This window comes from Condylostylus longicornis, unplaced genomic scaffold (genome assembly GCF_029603195.1).
Source record: "Condylostylus longicornis isolate FDR11 unplaced genomic scaffold, ASM2960319v2 ptg000223l, whole genome shotgun sequence".
NCBI lineage: Eukaryota > Metazoa > Arthropoda > Insecta > Diptera > Dolichopodidae > Condylostylus > Condylostylus longicornis.
The window spans coordinates 124,656-143,229 of record NW_026578190.1 but is presented as its reverse complement, the minus strand read 5'-3'; the positions used below and the strand labels follow the sequence as shown (position 1 = coordinate 143,229).

Genomic DNA, 18,574 nt, shown 5'->3' with positions numbered 1-18,574 from the left:
GAACATCAGAAACAAAATTTTTAGGCTTCATCATCACGAGTGAAGGCATAAAAACAGATCCCGAAAAAATCATAGCAATACAAAAAATGAAGATACCGAAAACTTAAAGGAATTAAAAGGTTTCCTGGGGTTAGCATCATATTACAGGAGGTTTATCAGGGACTTCTCACAATTAGCTAAACCACTTACCAACCTTACCCGAGGTAAAAATGCCCAAGTAAAGGCCAATCAATCAAGGAAAATATTCTTTTCCTTATATTCGACGAAGAGGAACTCAGAGCATTCAAAGAATTGAAACAGGCCTTATCATCAACAGAGTTATTTGTACTCCCAGATTTTGAACAAATATAACACTCGGTGGAGTGTTGTCGCAAGGCAACATAGGCAAAAATCGTCCAATGTCATATGCGTCACGAGCACTCAACAACACAGAAGAAGCATACGCAACCAACGAGCGAGAACTATTAGCAATAGTCTGGGCTCTAGACAAGTTTAGGTGTTACCTCTATGGAGCAAAAAGGGTAAAGATTTTAACGGAGCACCAACCTTTAACGTTCAGCCTAGGCAACAGAAACAACAACGCCAAGCTTAAGAGATGGAAATCACGAATAGAGGAATACAACCACGAGTTAATATACAAACCAGGGGTCACAACACAGAAACTACAGTAACTGTGCACAGCGCAGAAGAGGACAGCAGCGATTTAATACCACATTGCGGAGCTCCACTTAAAAATCAGATCATCGTTTCACAAGGACCAATACCTTCTACCTACGAAAATGCTCATCTAAATTACCACCGCCGTTATACTGGTCTTCAGGATATCAGCAATACAAATCCATTAGAAGCATTAAAGAGAACAGTATCACCATCAATTGTCAATGATATTAAAATACCCGAAAATCGAATTCAATTGCTCTAGGACTTATATAAAAACCATCTGCAAGGATACAAAATTCGCATATCATAACGAATCGTGCAGGATATTAACAATAAGGAGAATAAGTACCAAATCATCAGCCATGAACATAAACGAGCACACAGGAACTGGAAGGAAAATAAGGAACAAATAATGGAGAAATACTACTTTCCGCAAATGGCTAGCCTAATTAAGAAGTACACATCCGAATGTGAAACATGTAACACCAGTAAATATGACCGCCATCCCAACAATCCATGGCTATCGGAAACACCTGTACCCAACTATCCATGTAAAATCCTACACATAGATCTGATACAAATAAATAAGGAAAAATTCATCAGTTGTATCGATAAATTCAGCAAATTTGCAAAATTCTTCAAAACAGATCAGCCTAGCACTTACGACAAAAAATTGGTGAAAATTATACATTACTACACAGTACCTCGAATGATAGTAATGGATAGAAAACCTAGCTTTTCAAGCCCTGTTATAGTCGATTATTTGAGGACATTGGGAATCGAGGTATACCTCACTCCAACGCAAAGAAGTGAAGCAAATGGTGCTGTAGAGCGAGTCCACTCAACAATAGAGGAAATATCCAGATGCCTACAACATGAACATCGAAATTTAATAATTTATTTAATTTATAATAATTGAAAGAATTCGTAAAAGCCAAAAAGACAAAATAAATAGAGAAAAGAATAAAAGGAAACAACCTAAATCATATGAACCTGGAAAAGTTATCTTCGTTGTCGATAAACAAATAAAGAGCAAGAACAAACCCCTTTATAAAAAGGAAATAATAGCTAGGAATAACAATGTTACGGTCACAACCGAAAGCGAAAGAATACGAGTCACAACCGAAAGCGGAAGCACACATAAAGAATTCTCCAAACTAACAAAACATTTTTCTCTTTTCAGCCTATTATTTAGGGTTTCAACAGCTTTACAAATATATGAGTTCAATTCACCCATCATGACTATAAAGGAAGGCGTGGGACGAATATTAAATGGAAATCTAAAATTAGTTCACAGGATCAACCTCACCAATTACGAGGCGTGCTACAAAGATCAAAAGTAGAAGCAAATCAGTTAAATTCCAGCAAGTTCACCAAAACGCAACTCACCTTCCAAATTCAACAAGCCGAAGATTTGATTCAAGAGCCGACGGAACACTCCGCTATAAGAAAACGGTCGATAAATTGGATTGGCAGCGCCTGGAAATGATTAGCAGGTAACCCTGATGCAACCGATTGGGATAAAATACTTAGAAGCTATAACAATTTGATCCAGAGCAACAATGAGCAACATCATATCAATCAAGTTCTAACAAATGCAACAAATCATATTCTGATGCAATATAATAGAATTATTCAAAGGTTCGATGAAAATTCAAAAGAAGCTAATTACCAAACACTTTTCATCCAAATTAATACGAGAAAGGAAGAAATAAAAGAAATCATAAGAGCAGTCCAATTAGCCAAAGGAAAAATAGTGAACACCAACTTATTAAATAAAAAGGAAATCAACCAATTGATTTCTGAAATGCAAACATTCCCTTTTTTCAATGCTATTGATGCAATCGAGTACGCTACACCAACAGTAGTAGTCAAAAACATGGCTCTACTCTACATATTATCACTACCCAAAACGAGCGGAGTTGAATATAGCTATATTAAAATCAGAGCCACCACTAAAAATAATAAGCATCTAACATACAAAAGTCTACTAACGGACCTCAAACAAAGTTTTGGCATTAGCAACGAATGTAACAAGTATAAAAACACCTTTATCTGCAAAATGGATCAAATAGAAGAATTACATGATTACCAATGCATCACCCAAATTTTGAGAAACAGCAACAATACTTGTGAGTACGAGTTCAACAGAAGGGAATCAGTCGAAGTAATCAATGACAATACGATATTCCTCAATAATTTCAATGGAGCAGTCAAAGCTAGCAGCACAACAAAAAACCTTAACGGTAACTTCGTCATAGAATTCTACAATGAAACAATTCAAATTAAAAAGGAGACCTATACCATCAACAAAGAATCGTCTCAAATCATTTTGCCACCTATAATGAGCGACAACCATTCCTCATAGAATTTTACAATGAAACAATTCAAATTAAAAAGGAGACCTATACCATCAACAAGTGGCCCCGGTAGCCGAGTGGTAACGCACTCGAGTATCAAAGTGGTATCCATTCCGGAGGGGTCGTGGGTTCAAATCCCGCGGTGGTCGCAATAATAATGATGAAGTTACTGAAAAAGTAGCTTCATACTACCACAGCGTCCACAATATAGCTAAAAATAATAGTAAGAACATTAGTATAACCTTAAAATGAAATATTTACCTATAAAAACTATATCCAATATTATAACCCCAAAAATATCCAATATAAATAATAAATTTCATAAATAATACTAAAATATAACCATATGACTGTCTGACATAACTTGACAACTGAGTGACATCTGACAATCTTCATCATGTGTGGATAATATTGTCTTGGTTATCCGCAATGGCAGCACGCAAAACAAATAAACACGACACGTTCCCTCTAGTGAACGATAGATGGCCAGGAAAACATTGTATTAACCATCGAGTAGATAGCTGCGGTAGACTAATCATCTGCTCAGTAAAATTTACTGATTCTCGAAACGGAAGCAGAGCCTCGGATAAGTAATATTGAGAAGGAAATGGCGCTAGTTGGGGTACACGCTAAGAAGACCACAAGCTGCGATATCGCGCCAAGCATTAGAGTGGAATCCACAATGGAAACGTAAAAGTTGGAAGCTAGCATAACATTCAATGCCACATTCACCTTAATTATCATTGCCATTTTACTAGCAGCACCTGTCTACAAAAACCAAAACCGGAAAAAATTTAACATCTCTTTAAAAACGTCAGAACTAGGAGAACTGGAATTAAAACTCCAACGAGTAAAATTGAGCTTCTGATCCACGTGGACGCGAATCTTAAAGGAGAGAAGAGTTAAGACACTATGATACACGCGCATAACATCAGACGCTGAGATCAACATAATTTTCATGAGAATATTGTTTAGTAATTTACCTGTGAAAACTTTATTTTTATAATTCCCAAAACAAATGCCTAACAAGCATTTTTAACTTTATAATTTAGCCTTAACTTTATAATTGTAATATTTTGCTTAATAATCAATTATTTACTATAAATATGTATGTTCAAAAATAGTAATTAAGTTCAGTTAAGTTTTGTTATTATAATTAAATATATTAACTCAATAAAACGGACATCAGTCCAGAAAAATATTTTTTTACAAGAAATTGAACTATAATTTCTTAACTTGCATATTGATTCATACTTTATGAAATATAATTATTAGTGACACGTATGCATGTGTATTCATAGGAAAATAAGATGCGTTTTAAATTCGTAGAGACAAGATAGAAAAAAAAATCTGATGTGGTCAGCACATAACCGACCGCATTGTGTATTGTCTAGTTAAATGAAAGTGTTACAGAATATTATAAAAATGTCTGTTAAATACTTCCTTCCAATTGTTACGACATTAGTAAGCTTATAGTTAACGTAACTAGAAAAATGTAAATTTGGCCCTTATTAGAGTTTCGCTTTGTGCTACCCGAACTCCCTGAAATGCTCGTCAGTTAGTTTCGGTAACAAAGGGTTCGGTAACAAATTCATATATCTAATTTCAAGAAATTCCATCAATTCGCTCCGTAGATATGGTGAAAAATGTTAAATCGGCCCGCAGATCAGTTTTCGAGCCCTGATCTTTCCAAAAAATTTACATTTTCATTGTTTTAATACGAGGAATTCAAATATTAAATTTCAATGAAATCGGTTGATTATTTCTGTTTATATCCACAAAAATGTATGTTTGGCCCGTAGTAAACGTTCAGTTGCTGATGCCTGATTTATTCCAAAAGTTAGGAATTTTCGCGGACGGTCGAGCAAAGCTCAAATATGTAATTTTAAGTAAATCGGTTGAATATTTTCTTCAAAATGGTGAAAAATGTAAAATCGGCCCGCAAATCAGTTTTCGAGCCCTGATATTTCCAAAAAATTTATATGTTAATTACTTTAATATGAGGAATTCATATATTAAATTTCAATGAAATCGGTTGATTATTTCTCTTTATATACACAAAAGTGTATGTTTGGCCCGTAGTAAACGTCGAGTTGCCGATGTCTGATCTTTCCAAAAAAATTTACATGTTCATTGTTTTAATACGAGGAATTCAAATATTAAATTTCAATGAAATCGGTTGATTATTTCTCTTTATATACATAAAAATGTATATTTGGCCCGTAGTAAACGTCCAGTTGCTGATGCCTGATTTGTTCCAAAAGCTAGGAATTTTCAAGGACGGTCGAGTAAAGCTCATATATGAAATTTCAAGTAAATCGGTTGAATATTTTCTTTAAAATGGTGAAAAATGTAAAATCGGCCCGCGAATCAGTTTTCGAGCCCTGATATTTCCAAAAAATTTATATGTTAATTGTTTTAATACGACGAATTTATATATTAAATTTCAATGAAATCGGTTGATTATTTCTCTTTATATACACAAAAATGCATATTTGGGCCGTAGTAAACGTCGAGTTGCCGACACCTGATTTCTTCCAAAACATAGGAATTTTCGCGGACGGTCGAGAAAAGCTTATATATGAAATTTCAAGTAAATCGGTTGAATATTTTCTTCAAAATGTTGAAAAATGTAAAACAGGCCCGCTAAAAAGTGCAGTTCCCGAGGCCTGATATATACCAAAAATTTATCAATCCGTGCCATGGTGGAAATAAACTTACATCAAATAAAATTTCATCAAAATCGGTTCAGCAGAACTTGAGATACACGCGTGCACACACAGACCGACAGACCGACAGACCGACGGACCGACAGGTTGCTAAAAATAGTTTATTTACACTTCCCTACTATGGAGAAGTGCATTCCGACCGAAAACTCGATATGCAAAATTTGTTGCCATCACATAACCTACCTATTGTTTACACAATACGGTCGGTAATAAATGATACGTTTTACGTTATTATTAGAAACACAAACCGAGAAATAAATAATATTTGAAAATTATAATGATCTCACATATTTTTGGTTCGGAAAATCGAAATAATTTTAACTTAAATAAATGTCAGCTTTTGTCAAAGACATCAGATGTTTTGTGGCATCTGAATAATAATGCTTCATTTGTTGTTGTTTTCAAAATTATGTTTCGTCACCAAGCTTTAAAAAATATACATACAGAATATAATATATGTATGTACGTATGTAATTAGAATTTTTATTGTTCCAAGCGAAAAACTGTAAAATGCTAAATTTTAATACATTCATATGTACATACATACATATATTTGAATACAATTATTATTTTGTTTTTGCGTAAACTTTTTATTTTTTTTAAAAATTACATTCATATGTACATACATATATTTCAATACAATTATTATTTTATTTTTGCCTAAACCTTTTCTTTATTTGAAAAATTTATTTCTATATGTTCACCCGCAGTTTTAAAAAAATAGGTATACACACATAATTATGTATGTTTATGCTTAAAATTTTATTTCTAATTTTTTGGACAAAAAATTTTAAAATGTTCAATTCTAATACATTCATGTACATACATATATTTGAATAAAAATATTATTTTATTTATGCCTAAACCTTTTCATTATTTGAAAAATTCTTTATGTATATTACCCCCATGATTTAATAATTATTATGTGTTTCTATATGCCAAACCACAGTTTTGAATATTATTCAATTCATATAGAAAGCTTAAAAAAATATTAGATGGGAAGCTTTAAAAAAAATATACATACATATTTATGTACTTAACTATTATAGGAATACTTTTTTGGAAATTTTCTTTAAAATTTTATAATAATATTTATCTGATATATATTAAAAAAAAAATAAAACAAAAAATTTAAACAAAATAAAAAAAAAAAATTTTAAAATAATCCAAAAAAAGAAAAATACGACAACATCAGCATCGATCTAAAAACCTTCTGGTTATAAGACTACCACGCTGCCCACCAGGCTACGCAGTACCTTGAATTTTTCTTTATAATTCTATATTTTATTCATATTTCGTATAACTCATCAAAAACCATCATATTTTACATTATATATATATAGCTACTTCTCAGGTACCAAAAAGTACGGGTACTTCTAGAAGGGCTAGAGACTTGGTACAAAAGGCATTAGATAGGGTTTTGCCCCTAGGGTCCCTTAAAAGCAAGAATTCCGCCCGCCCTCCCCCTTCACCCCCTACATGCATTGTGAGCGCTTTTTACAAAATGGTACTACATCCTGTAGGGGTAAGTTTTTATTTACTTTTGGTGGTATAAATATTGTATGTAAATTCATATTTGGAAGTGTGAGTTATAACAAAAAGTGTAATGTTTTAATAAAATCTACATTGTTTTATAATAAGTATGTACGTAAGCATTTAGTTATGTATTCTTTTCGCGATCTGCTGCAAAATGTATTAGTAAGCAAAACATAAGTGTACATTAAACTCCTTGACAATATATTTTTAGGGCAAAATTTTATAAGAAAATGTTATCCCATTGCATTAAACTTTTTACACATAGTGTATTTTCAAAAAAATATTTAGAACGGAAACACGCTGACATTGATTTGTAAGGGTGAAGCTTTTTCAATTTTAATTTAAAAAAAATAAAATTATCAATAAAAAAAGTTCATCTGGCAAATCGCATTTTTCAGGGGTCGAACTTGGGACTTTTTGCATAGAAATCGTATGCTATACGCATTACCCTATATACGTTAGCATTGGGTGTTAAATCATTCTACAGTGAGGCGTTTTATTCGCATGTATTATAAACTAAAAATACATGCATTCATGCATTTTAGTAGCGAACTATTTTATGCGTATACAGTAATTTATCGCTTAAAGTGTTTATTGTAAAAGGTATATTACAATTTTATGCGAAAGCGAGGTTCTAAAATAAATTACTCAAAAGGTATTAGATCTCAAAGGAACTAATTAATTGTTTAATTATGTGTTTTTTGGTAATTGTTTTTCAGAACTTTTCTTATTTTAACTTTTATCTTATTATTTATTAGGAAAGAAACATATCTATATGTATATTATGGGAGTGTTTTTGAAGAAAAAAAGGAAACTTAAAATATCTCAGCCACAGAATGGAACACAATTTCAAAACTACAGGCATAATACTTGCAAGGCTTGCAATGCAAGCACACACGAATAGTTTTATATATATTGCTGGTTATGTAAAATATATCTCCCACAATTTTTTCTATACTATATTAATTAAATTAATATGCTTCACAATGCATGAAATTACGTACATATGTGTATTTTATATTTTATATTTGTAATTAACTTCATTTGTTTTGTAGGCTTAATATTAATCTTCAGTGCTGCTTGTGCACTAAATGTTAAACTTCTGTGTTGAGTTTTCATTTCGTTTCATTATGGGATCTCATCGTTTTATATCGGTAGAGACAAAAAATAAGGCTCAAAAGTTTATGTTTTTAGAAATACTATATTTATGTTAATATTGTAAAATATGATTAAATCATATTTTGATGTCTTTTCCAAAAAAGAGATTCAGATACAAAAAATTAGTACTGTAAATGTATGATATGTTATTAAATACCGAAAGCTTATTTAAAAGAGATTTTTTTGATAATAGTATTTTTACCGACCGTATTGTGTAAACAATAGGTAGGTTATGTGATGGCAACAAATTTTGCATATCGAGTTTTCGGTGGGAACGTACTTCTCCATAGTAGGGAAGTGTAAATAAACTATTTTTAGCAACCTGTCGGTCTGTCGCTCTGTCCGTCCGTCGGTCTGTCGGTCTGTGTGTGCACGCGTGTATCTCAAGTTCGGCTGAACCGATTTTGATGAAATTTTATATGTAAGTTTGTTTCCACCATGGCACGGATCGATCAACTTTTGGTATATATCAGGCCTCGGGAACTGCACTTTTTAGCGGGCCTGTTTTACATTTTTGAACATTTTGAAGAAAATATTCAACCGATTTACTTGAAATTTTATATATAAGCTCAGCTCGACAGTCCGCAAAAATTCGTATGTTTTGGAAGAAATCAGGCATCGGCAACTAGACTTTTACTACGGGCCAAATATACATTTTTGTGTATATAAAGAGAAATAATCAACCGATTTCATTGAAATTTAATATATGAATTCCTCATATTAAAGCAATGAACATATAACTTTTTTGGAAAGATCAGGGCTCGAGAACTGATTTGCGGGCCGATTTTACATTTTTCACCATATCCACAGAACAAATTGATGGAATTTCTTGAAATTTGATATTTGAGTTTTGGTTGTTACCGAAACTAACTGGCGAGCATTTCAGGGAATTCGGGTAGCACAAAGCGAAACTCTACTAAGAGCCAAATTTACATTTTTCTTAGTATGTTAACTATAAGCTTACTAATGTTCTAAAAATTGGAAAGAAGTATTTAACAGACATTTTTATAATATTCTGTAACACTTTCATTTAACTAGACAATACACAATGCGGTCGGTTATGTGCTGACCACATCAGATTTTTTTAGATTAAATTAGAATTTTTAATAATAGTATACAAGATAAAGAATGGGCTGTACGCAAGATCCTTTTTTTGCAAATTTACATGTGTAGAGGGATGATAAGCACGAGATAACCAGCTTTTTTGGGATATTGGATACCATAAACTATGCAGATCAAGCTGTGAACAAAGCATAACTGAGAGACAGTTTGATGGGATCTCATCGTTTTATTTCGATAGAAACAAAAAACAAGGCCCAAAAGTTTATCTTTTTAGATATACTATATTTATATTAATATTACAAATGTTATTAAATCATATTTTGAATGTTTTCCATCAAAGCCTTTTCCAAAAAAGAGATTCCGGTACAAAAAGTTAGTACTACAAATGTAGTATATGTTATTAAATACCGAAAGCTTAGTTAAAATAGATTTCTTTAATAATAGTATTTTTTTAGATTAAATCAGATTTTTGATAATAGTGTACAAGACAAAAAATGAGTTGTACAGATCCTTGTTTGGCATATTAACATATGCAGAGGGATGACTATATGCAATAAATAAACGTAATAAAACAATTTTCTAAATCTCTAATTATTAGAGATTAATCATCATTATGAAGTCGATAGTCAAAGATTATATACCGTGATCATGCAATAATATAGTTTAATACTGTTTGTAAAACAATTAGTTTTTAAATCGCATTTTTCGCAAGTTTTTTAAACAAATTTAACACGTCTTATAGCCAAAACTATGAGATAGAGGAAAATGTTATATGAATGTTTTAACTTACATCCAGGTATAATAATTAATTTTAATGATATAGAAAACGTTATACAGTTCCGAAGCAGAAACGGAAGATATAAGAAAATTGTTATCAAAATTCGAATATCGCAGTGTATTTGGGTAGAATGAAATTTAGAAATTTGTATTTTGCAAAAGGTCGCTTATAGGTGCTGCTTAACTTTATTGTGTGGAGAAAGTTACGTCCGCTTAGGTACCCGCAAAATTAACAGAAAGCAAAAACGTGACAACGAATCGCGTTAGGAGTAATTTTTTCACATGATAAATATTGCTTTCCAAGCCTATTTACATTGGCAATGTCGATTATTTCTTATGCCAAAAATAGTATCAAACATTCAGCAAACAAGAAGATAATTTTATTTTTCTCAAAAAGTATCTGAATTTTATAACAGTTCCCAAAAACCAAGAGAACCTAAGTCAAATGTTATAGATTAAAAAGAAGGTTTAATTGCGATACAAGAAATAAATACGAGTTCTATGCACATGATGTGAGTACCTAAAGCAAATATGCTTATAAAAGTCAAAATTAATAATATAAGATTTGATTGACACTAATATCTGTTTAATATGTAAAAGAATGTAATATAATAACATTCTTCAACGTTCATATTAATAAATTCAAGTTTTCTTCTTACAAATTTGCCTATTACCATAGTAGACCTGGGTGGTAAATTTAACACAAGAAGAAGTAAAGCTAACACTTGCGTGTTTGCAATCGAAACGGAGAACGATTTATAATATGATGATATTGAAATCCATTTTGTCGATGACAATCTCATGAAACCGAATATGATTATACGTATGAATTTGCTACAGCGAGCTACTGTTAGCATACATAAATGCGACCTGAAAAGTTCTTTTTCAGGTTGCCTTTATGTCCAGATTGCACGACTGGGAGGTAAAATTAACACAAAAGAATCATGCGTGTTTCCAATCGGAATAGACCACGATTTATATGATGATATTGAAATTCATTCTATCTACGACAATTACATGAAATCGGATATGATTATAGGTATGAATTTGCTACAATAAGCCAGTGTCAACATACATACATAATGGCAACCTGAAAATTAAAAAAATTACTTCCGAAAATTATGATAAAGACACAAATTACGATGCATATTCGTGCTTTCCCGCTAAAATAAAAGTTGACGTAGAAGGTAAAAGAATCGAAGAATTAGAAGGCTTACAAAATCTAAAAAAGAAATAACTTGAATAAGTTGTGTCGTCAAAAACTACTTATCTGGAAGCCTACTATGTAACAAATTCGGATTCGAAAAGTTTTCAAAAGTGCTATTGGATGTGAAATTAATTAGTACCATCTATCAATTCAAGATGTCACTTTAGTTGACTTTTTTTCAAAAAAAAAAAAAATAATTTGTAATGGCTTTTGGCGTAAATATATTTCTTACACATATTCGCAACTTTAATGACTATTCAATAAGGCCAAAGCGTCAGGTTCGTGGGAAGAGTATAAGGACTCACTCACAAAATACAATAAAGAAATTAGGAAAGCGAAGAGAACCTCGTGGAGGGCGTTCTGCAAGGGCATTGATGAACTCCCCAGCAGTGCGCGTCTTCACAGGGTGCTTTCCAAAAAGTATGCTAGCAGGTTGGGCCTAATGGAACGTCCTGATGGCTCCATGACTGAGAACGGAAGGCAGACGTTGGAGCTTATGGCGTCAACGCACTTTCCTGACTCGGAGATTCTTCGGAATCACTCAAATGCCGTCATTGAACCGGGGGCACCCTGTCCCAGGAGGGATGACTGGCAACGATCCCGTCAAGTCTTCACGATGGGCAGGATTAGATGGGTTGTTTTCTCTTTCAGGCCCTTCAAATCTCCAGGTGATGACGGGATATATCCTGCATTTTTGCAGAGGGGTTTCCAACATATCGCTAGAGCACTGTTGGGAATTTTTCGCGCCAGCTATGCGTGGGGTTACGTCCCTCAGGCATGGAGGGTGGCTAAAGTGACGTATATTCCGAAGGTGGGTAAGCGACCAAGCAACCACCCAAGGTCTTTCCGTCCAATCAGCCTTACTTCTTTTCTATTGAAAGCAATGGAAAAAGTGATTGATAGATTTATACGGGACGGTGCACTGGGAAGCAATCCCTTGCATGAATCTCAATACGCCTATCAGTCGGGAAGGTCTACTGTACTCGCTCTGCAGAGTCTGGTGGGAGTCCTTGAAAACTCACTGGAGGTGCGGGAGGTAGCAGTTGGCTGCTTCCTTGATATAGAGGGAGCTTTTGACAACACCCCATATCATGTCATCTGTGAGTCGCTGCACAAACGAGGGATTGATGCGACGACTAGCAGATGGGTCAATCGGATGCTACAGGATAGGATTATTAAGTCCACCATAGCTGACGATATACTCTTCATCTCCGCTGCAAAAGGATGTCCGCAGGGCGGGGTTCTTTCGCCCCTCCTGTGGTCCATTGTAGTGGATGATCTAATAGCTGCTCTCAGGGGCTCCGGGGCGCGTGTCTGGGGATACGCTGACGATGTGGCCTTCGTCGTGCGGGGAAAATTTGAGAGCACTATTTCTGATCTTCTACAGCAAAATTTACGTGTTGTGGAAAGGTGGTGCAAAGGCGTTGAGTTAAATATAAATCCAAGCAAGAGCACTTTGGTCGCTTTCACCAGACGCAGAAGCAGGGACAGATTAACGAGCCCAATTCTGTTTGGCGAACGTATTAGTTACTCGAGGGAGGTGAAGTATCTGGGGGTAACCCTGGATGATCGTCTCTCTTGGAATACCCATATCGATAGAGTTATCGGGAGAGCTACGGCGGCCTTGTGGACGTGTAGGAGTTTCATCGGGGGGACCTGGGGAATTAGTCCCAGAATAGCACTGTGGCTATATACGGCCCTTGCTAGGCCCATCGTCACCTATGCGTCGATTGTATGGTGCCGTAAGGCTCAGCAGGCGGGTGTGCGGGCCAAGCTGGAAAAGCTACAGAGGCTGGCCTGCCTGGGAGTGACCGGGGCGATGCGGACGGCTCCCACCGCTGCATTGGAGGTGATGATCGGATTGCCGCCACTGCACCTCCATATATTGAAGGAAGCTCGGCTGGTGACTTACCGACTTCTCTCTGGCGAGGACGGGGCAGGGCTAAAGTTGGCCCACAGAACTCACAGAGACTTCATTGAGGGCGATCCGATTCTTAGGATAACCATGTCAGATACCTGTCTGCCGCGGTACAACTTCGACCACAAGTACAGGGTTCTGTTTCCTGATCGATGGACGTGGGATCGGGGTGGTCCGGTACTTAGGTCGGGTTCGAGCGTGTGGTATGCGGACGGGTCCAAAACGGAGTCGGGGGTGGGCTCGGGCGTATACGGTGTCCGCCCGGACACGCGTGTATATGCAACCCTTGACCCGTATTGCACAGTGTTCCAGGCCGAAATACATGCAATAGAAATCTGTCTGAGAATCAATTTGGAAAGGGGGTATAGAAACCGCACCATCTATGTGTTCTCGGACAGCAGGGCTGCACTGCTGGCCTTGCTGCACTTATGGAATTGGCATCGAAAAACAGAGTGATGCTCATTTGGGTGCCGGGCCATAGTGGCCATGCGGGCAACGAAGTTGCCGATGAGTTGGCGCGGAGGGGATCTGGGGCTGCCTTTGTGCAGCCGCTGCCTTTCTGTGGTCTGCCTTCTTCCGCCGTGGGGGCCAGGCTTGCCTGCCTACTCGCGGCGGAATGCAGTCGTCACTGGCGGGACACGAAAGGGTGCCGTCATGCGAAGGTGTTTGTTCCGGCGTGCTCCGGCGGATTCGCTGCGGAGTTGCTGGGGATGAGCAGGAGCCGGGTTCGCACTATAGCGAATTTCTTCACGGGGCACTGCCCGGTGAAATACCACCTGCACAGGCTGGGGAAGTCGGGCTCCCCCCTGTGCAGATTTTGTGGGGGTGGCGATGAGACCGCCGTGCACATTCTCTGCGACTGTCCGGCACTGGCTGTTCGGCGCCGCAATTGTCTTGGACATGGGTCTCTAAGTGTTCGGGAACTATTGTCCAACTCCCTTAGGGATATCGCCGGCTTTGTGATTGGGACGGCGATATTATAGACGGGAGAGTGGGGTGGCTACAATAAGTCAAAAATGGCTGCGGTGGCTTGGGGGGATGCTCCTGTCCCACTCGGTTCCCTTAGAATCTACGAAAATCTACGAACTTTAATGACTGGATCTTGTTTCGTCACGATAAAAGTTCCTTTACAACCGTGAATTCAATCATTTGAAATCAATTCGTCCTCCGATTCATGCGCTATAAAACGTCGCGACTTAGGATGTGGTTTGCTTTGCTATCACATAGTAATAAGACAATCGGGATAACCCCAAACAACAGGGTGATTATTTGATCAATTTCAAACAAACAATTGTTTGGTTGCAATATGAAAGTTGGATATACTAACATAATTTAAATATAAAATCAGGATTCATTTATGATAAAATTGGGTCAAACCAATGGTTTGTATTGTAGCACTTTTCCATTCAACGAGTATAAATGCTGCTTCTAAAAACAACCTACTACACTATTTAAATTATTACCGACCGTATTGTGTAAACAATAGGTAGGTTATGTGATGGCAACAAATTTTGCATATCGAGTTTTCGGTGGGAACGTACTTCTCCATAGTAGGGAAGTGTAAATAAACTATTTTTAGCAACCTGTCGGTCTGTCGGTCTGTGTACGCACGGGTGTATCTCAAGTTCGGCTGAACCGATTTCGATGAAATTTTATATGTAAGTTTGTTTCCACCATGGCACGGATCGATCAACTTTTGGTATATATCAGGCCTCGAGAACTGCACTTTTTAGCGGGCCTGTTTTACATTTTTGAACATTTTGAAGAAAATATTCAACCGATTTACTTGAAAATTTATATATAAGCTCAGCTCGACCGTCCGCAAATTCGTATGTTTTGGAAGAAATCAGGCATCGGCAACTAGACGTTTACTACGGGCCAAATATACATTTTTGTGTAAATAAAGAAAAATAATCAACCGATTTCATTGAAATTTAATATATGAACTCCTCGTATTAAAACAATGAACATATAAATTTTTTGGAAAGATCAGGGCTCGAAAACGGATTTGCGGGCCGATTTTACATTTTTCACCATTTTGAAGAAAGTATTCAACCGATTTACTTGAAATTTCATATATAAGCTTTGCTCGATCATACGCAAAAATTCCTAACTTTTGGAAGAAATCAGGCATCAGCAACTGGGCGTTTACTACGGGCCAAATATACATTTTTGTGTATATAAAGAGAAATAATCAACCGATTTCATTGAAATTTAATATATGAATTCCTCGTATTAAAACAATGAACATGTAAATTTTTTGGAAAGATCAGGCATCGGCAACTAGACGTTTACTACGGGATAAACATACACTTTTGTGTATATAAAGAGAAATAATCAACCGATTTTATTGAAATTTAATATATGAATTCCTCATATTGAAGCAATGAACATATAACTTTTTTGGAAAGATCAGGGCTCAAGAACTGATTTGCGGGCTGATTTTACATTTTTCACCATATCCACAGAACAAATTGATGGAATTTCTTGAAATTTGATATTTGAGTTCTAGTTGTTACCGAAACTAACTGGCGAGCATTTCAGGGAATTCGGGTAGCACAAAGCGAAACTTTACTAAGAGCCAAATTTACATTTTTCTAAGTATGTTAACTATAAGCTTACTAATGTCCTAAAAATTGGAAAGAAGTATTTAACAGACATTTTTATAATATTCTGTAACACTTTCACTTAACTAGGCAATATACAATGCGGTCGGTTATGTGCTGACCACATCAGATTTTTTTTTTCATATATGTATGAAACTATTTCATTAAGGATTGCATATAATTAGGATGAGCGATTTATACCCTTATTATGTTTGGCGAAGCAAATGACTAAGCGAGTCGAATAGATTAGGTGAATCGAATGATATTTTATACTATGATCAGCGAATGCTTTCATTTGCCAGGTCCAAAATATTGCTACCGTAAGACATCAGAAAACCAACCGAAAACAATAAGGTTAATATCACACATAATGTACATTTTTTTTGTTTGTTTTGCAAAAACAATTTAAATGCTCGAATTGTTTTTGGGTCGTTTTCTTCACGCTTAAATTAATATTAAACAACCAATATTTTTTACAATAATTTTTTACAATAATTATTGTAAAAAATATTGGTATATGTTTAGATTTTTCCTCTAAATGCTATAATATCCAAAAAAAAAGCACAAGTACATATGTATTATTTTGATTTTTGATTGCATTCGCCAAGTTTGTCACTCAGAATTTTCATTCGACAGATTATTCAAATTTAGACGAATCACTTAAAACAAACGAAGTGCAAAACCTTTCTGTGCCAGATGAACTTCCTGAAATTCATAGCAAAATGAATTGTATAAATTCATAGCAAAATGAATGAGCATTAAACTCAATCACTTACGAATTTGCTGAAGAAAATAATTCATTCTAGGATTGGCGCAAAGATCTTATGGCATTTAATAAATTAAAGGAAGATTTAATGTGTAAACGGTTCTGAAAATTTTCGAGTATGGAGTGTACACGTGATTACAAACGCACGCATAAGATGGCAATGTCGCAGTGGTATTTAAAAAAAAAGTTGAAGATGATAATCTACATCCGGTATATTACTTGAATAAGAAAACGGGTGACGCAAAACGTCACAAATTATACAAGCACAGAAATTTAAATTAATAGCAGACTGCAAGGCATTCGAAGGTACAATAAAAAAAAAAGATCTAACAACTAGGATTGCCTGATGGGTATTATTATTCGACTACTTCTTATTCGAACACTGAGCAGGCTACAAAATGCGCCATCTAGACACAAAATAATATATTGCATAAAAATATTAAAATAACTTACTATTTGCCGTTCCAGATAAAAAGAAAAATTATATAATAAAAGAAGTACACGAAAAGGAACACTTTCATCATAAAAAAATAAAAAATTAATGAAAAGGTCTTTTACATTACAGATTTGCAAGCACGTTTCAGCGAAATTATAGTTAAAAGAGATGTATTCTAGCTGACTGGAAAAAGTTTGAAGCTGAGGCAGTTCGATCCGATTCCCAAAAAAGAGCGTCGACTTAAAACATCTAATTTAGATCACTTAGGTTCGATGAAAATTACACGAAAACATTATAAGCGTATCCTTTCAATCATCAACTTATTTTCAAAGTTTCTACGATTGTTCTTCTTAAAAGTAAGGAATCTATTCAGAAAGACGAGTTAATAGGTGAAACGTTTGGGTACAAAATTACATTCTCTAAATGTTGGCATATCACGAGGAAACGAACAAATGAAAAAAAAACGCATTCAACAGTAATACCAGCCCTACCGAAACTAGCAATTAATCAACATGATAAATGGTATACCTACGCAAAACAGTTCATCAGTTCAACCTATGATCGTGCAATCAAAACTATACCGTTTGAGTTGTTGTAGGATGCCAAATGAAAAACCAGAAAGAAGTAAAAATTTTAGAAATAATTGAAGAAAAACTACCCCAGCAATTTTCCGATGCATGTCAAAATCAGCGAGATCAAGCAAAAAAAAGTTAAAAAGATGCAAGAAGGTAAACAAAATTTCAATAAGAAAGAAAATAGGTAAAGAAATACCAAATCAACGAATTAGTCGCAATATAGAGGGTTCAATTTGGTAGTTTTCAAAATTAAGCCTTTGTTCTTAGGTCCGTACAGGCTTATTGCCATCAAAGAAAGAAGATCATGAGGCTTGTAATATCACAGAAACTAGCGCGAAGAAAATAAAACCATAGAAAAACTTAGATAATGATACATGTTCAGAAGTTGAAGATTTTCATGAATCGTCGAGTGCAAGAGACCTCATTAAACAATTAATTTTCAGAAAATCAAAGTTCGGCACAATGTACTCTAGATCTCCAATCATGAGAAAATACTCATCATTAAGAAGTTGATGGCCAAAGAGTATACACTGGTACCGTGGCGGTGCAATAATACAATTACATATTATTTGTAAAATAATGCTTAAAATAATAATTTATAAAAGAAATAATTTTGTAAATCAAACAATTTATTAACTTCAATTGAATTTAGTAATTAAATAACTACCAAATTTAAAAAATTAAATAATGAAGTTCATTTTTGAAAACAAACATTAAGTTTTAGTAAAAATTCATAATAAAATATTCAGGGTGGGTCAGTAAAGGGTAAATGGGTAAAATTTTT

General features: G+C 35.0%; 1 protein-coding gene across 2 annotated transcripts in view; it reads right to left on the bottom strand.

Annotated features, from left to right (window-relative positions):
- The window catches only part of LOC129616479 (reticulon-3-like), a 149,840-nt gene that overhangs the window by 9,962 nt on the left and 121,304 nt on the right, over positions 1–18,574 (bottom strand). The window lies entirely within an intron of this gene.